The sequence below is a fragment of the Monopterus albus genome, unplaced genomic scaffold, assembly GCF_001952655.1.
Source record: "Monopterus albus unplaced genomic scaffold, M_albus_1.0 scaffold51.1, whole genome shotgun sequence".
NCBI classification, from domain to species: Eukaryota; Metazoa; Chordata; class Actinopteri; order Synbranchiformes; family Synbranchidae; genus Monopterus; species Monopterus albus.
This window is the reverse complement of record NW_018127931.1, coordinates 4,920,461-4,924,404: the sequence shown is the minus strand read 5'-3', so window position 1 is coordinate 4,924,404 and position 3,944 is coordinate 4,920,461. Positions and strand designations below refer to the sequence as shown.

Genomic DNA, 3,944 nt, shown 5'->3' with positions numbered 1-3,944 from the left:
TACAGCTCCAAAACAAATGTGGGTCCTATTTCCCGACTGCCCTTGTTATCAAATAATAGGACAGCATTAATTTTGGTTGAAGTTGGTTTTTACTTAACAGAAGGGTTTAAATAACAATAGTCAGTCCCTTTTTTTTAATATGTTGAACAAAAATTAGACAACAGTAGTGGAGGAAAAAAAATGAACTTAAATGATTTTAGCATATGGCTGCAATATAACAAAGAGTGAAAAATTTAAGGGGGTCTGAATACTTTCCGTACCCACTGTATGTACTGTATCTAAGCCTCTGTGTTTATATGCCTTTATGAGGCCATAGTTTCAAGGTTCAAGGATTTTGTCAATTCACCATATGTGCAGGGCATACAGAAAATCAAAGTACCGTTTCTCTCTCACCTAGTATTGGGTGCCATAACATTTAGGAACTAAAATAGACTAAAGTAGAATAAAAATAAAATAGAATAAGAACTGGATTAACGTAATTAGGATAAATCTAAATGGTACAGTCAATAAGCTGTGACTCAAAACCATGTACAGTCAGTGACAGTAGTGCAAACAATAGTAGGAGATTGTCAGATGGTTCAGCATCACCAGGGCATTGGTGATGAGGTGCAAATGGCACATGAGGTATACATGGACATGTATATATTGTATATTGCAAATGACCAACAGCAGCAGATATCCCATCAAAAGAAAAAGGTGCAGCAGCAGATTTACATATAATATAACAGAAGGTAAAACAGCAGAGGTAGTTTTTTGTTGTTGTTGTTTCCACAGCAGTCAGCAGCAGATTTACCTGTAATATAACAAAAGGGGGAATGTATTGAGTTTGTGCAACAGCAGCAGTAGTCTTTTTATGTTCTGTGGTGGGTTATGGTCCAGGGGCAGAGGGGGGAGGTAGTGAACAGTGTTCAGCATCCTCACAGCCTGGTGAATGAAGCTGTTTGTAAGTCTGGTGGAGTGGGCCTGAAAACGCCGATACCTTCTCCCTGAAGGCAGGAGTGTGAAGTGGGAGTGTGCGGGGTGGGAGGTGTCATCAGCAATGCCGATGGGTCTGTGGGTCAGGCGGGTGTTGAAGATGTTTGTAAGGGAAGGCAGAGGGGCACCGATGATCTTGCTGGCTGTTTTCTCTATGCGTTACAGGGTCCTTCTGCAGGAGGTGGTACAGCCTCCATACCACACAGTGATGCAGCCAGTGATGATGCTCTCAATGCTGCCCCGGTAGAAGGAGCACATGATGGGGGTGGGGCACTTGCTCTCCTCAGTTTACGGAGAAAGTACTAAGTCTGGTGGAGTGGGCCTGAAAACGCCGATACCTTCTCCCTGAAGGCAGGAGTGTGAAGTGGGAGTGTGCGGGGTGGGAGGTGTCATCAGCAATGCCGATGGGTCTGTGGGTCAGGCGGGTGTTGAAGATGTTTGTAAGGGAAGGCAGAGGGGCACCGATGATCTTGCTGGCTGTTTTCTCTATGCGTTACAGGGTCCTTCTGCAGGAGGTGGTACAGCCTCCATACCACACAGTGATGCAGCCAGTGATGATGCTCTCAATGCTGCCCCGGTAGAAGGAGCACATGATGGGGGTGGGGCACTTGCTCTCCTCAGTTTACGGAGAAAGTACAGGTGTGTTTGAACTTTCTTGGCCAGTGATGTGGTGTTGTTGGTCCAGGAGAGGTCCTCAGAGATGTGCCCCCCAGGAAGGTGACAGTGGTGCGGTGGGTAGAACAGTCGTCTCCCAACCAGAAGGTTGAAGGTTTGAATCTCAGTGCCTGCAGTCCACGTGTCGAAGTGTCGTTGGGCAAGACACTGAACCCCCCTATTGCCCCCGATGGTTAGAGCCATCGGTTGAGTTGGCACCACAGATGGCTGCCATTGGTTCTGTACTGGAAACAAATTCCTTGTGTGTAACATACTTGGCCAATATAGGTGATTATCCTTTTCCTTAACTTGGTGCTGCTCACTCTCTCCACTACAGCACTGTCTATGGTCAGTGGGGGGTGCTTTAGAGGTTTTCTCCTGAAGTCCACAACAATCTCTTTAGTCTTCCCCACATTGAGGAAGAGGTTGTTGTCCTTACACCACTGAACCAGTTGGCACACCTCACTCCTGTAGTTGGCCTCATTATTGTTGGTAATGTTGTTTCCGACCCACACATTTTGTGGCCTCCCAGTTGCAGAGAGAGGTTTTGAGTCCCAGGTGTCCAAGTTTTTGTGTAAGCTGCTGGGGAATTATTGTTTTGAATGCTGAACTGAAGTCTTAGTCTAAAAATTAACTTGTTCTAATATACCTTAATACAATTTGCTGCTAAAGTAGCACTATTTCATCAAACTTTCAGCGCACCCTAGATGGAAAAGAAAACTGGCCAGCCACTGTGGAAATCTGGTATTTGGTGAACATTTTATAGCCCAGAGGAGGGAGGCTATTGGCAGTGAAAATTACAATGGCACAACTTTGCAGTTTCACACTGATCCCTTAACTGTGGAGAGATGTTAATCCTTGCTTTATCTAATCCAACATTGCACTCCTCACACTCCAAATGGAGACACACACAGACCTCACTGTTTCTGTTTCAGCTAACATCAATCACTCAGAACCTATGTCTCATGTTCTTTTGTGAATTATTCTGTCCTCCCTTTGTGCTCATTCTTACCTGCCACATTCAACCTTCTCTGTCCTTTGCATCTCTTCACACTTCAAGCCAATGAATACATTTGGAACTTAATTACTTTTAAAAAGGCCACCAAGGTGCACAGGAACTGTGTGTGCTCAGACTATCAAAACAACTCAGCCATGCTCAAGTTCATTGAATGGGCCACCTGACTTTTATGTTAGTAATATCAGTACTTTGATGGTGACTGCTTAATGTATACTGGGGCGTGAGGTTTTAATGTGTGTTCATATTTGAAGTCCCAAGGTTGGCTATCCATGCACTCAAGTAATTTCTGGCTATAGTTAATCTGTGGGGTCTCTCCTGATTCATGCAAACAGCTTAGGCTCTTTAAGAGATTATACCATAGAAACAAACAAACAGCCCTGCAGTGCTGTTTTTCATCTTAAATATATAGGACATTTTTGAGAAACATCCAGCTGGTCATACTGTGTTACTGTACATCATGAATTTTTCAGTGGGCATAAACTGAAAAATCCCACTGTCAGAATTAAAATTTGTTTAAAGTGTGGGGTGTATATAAGCCTAGAAATCCAAGCTGTGAAAAGTTCAATTTTTGAGTCAGTTATGGTGTTGTCTAGAAAACATTTCCAGAGGCTTAGTCAAAACAAATGTTTCCATAAGATGCAATATTTTAGGCTTTTCCTTTGATATTTCTGCAGCTCTATGCTCTTATCATCACTGCTGATGTAACTTGGATATAATTATGAGACTACAGTTTTTGCGGTTGTATGGAAAAACAATAAAAATTTGAGGTAAAAATACTAAATGAACAATAATATCATACTTTCCTGAAGAGTATGGGTTATGTAAAAATGCCGTTTTGGGTTACTTTTTAAGCTTTTTAAAAACCAAGTCAGCAGCTCTCAAAACTATTGTTATCCTACTTCTGTAAACCTTTGGCCACATTCCACTTCTTTGGTCACTGTCTACAGTTAGTTGGTGGTGTTTGTGTTTTAACAACCTTTTCCTTGTATATTGATCTGGGAACTTTGAATCTGTGAATATTTCATCCAAGGGTTAGGGATTAGGGATCACACCAATGTATCTTTCATTAAGTCTAAATTGCTAAAATTTTTCAATTTAGTGGGATATAAGACTGCAGTGTTTATGTATAAAGCCAGGAACAATTTATTACCTGGTGGAATTCAAAAACTATTTAATGAAAGAGAAGGGGGATACAATTTAAGGGGTCAGTTAAATTTAAGAATTCATGCTATACGTACAACCAAAAAAAGATTCTGTATTTCCATAAGTGGGGTAAAACTATGGAATAATTTAAGTG

The 3,944-nt window shown here is 41.9% G+C and overlaps 1 protein-coding gene across 2 annotated transcripts in view; it reads left to right on the top strand.

Annotated features, from left to right (window-relative positions):
• Positions 1 to 3,944, top strand: part of nav3 (neuron navigator 3) — a 495,508-nt gene that overhangs the window by 171,494 nt on the left and 320,070 nt on the right. The gene's annotated exons all lie outside the window — the stretch shown is intronic.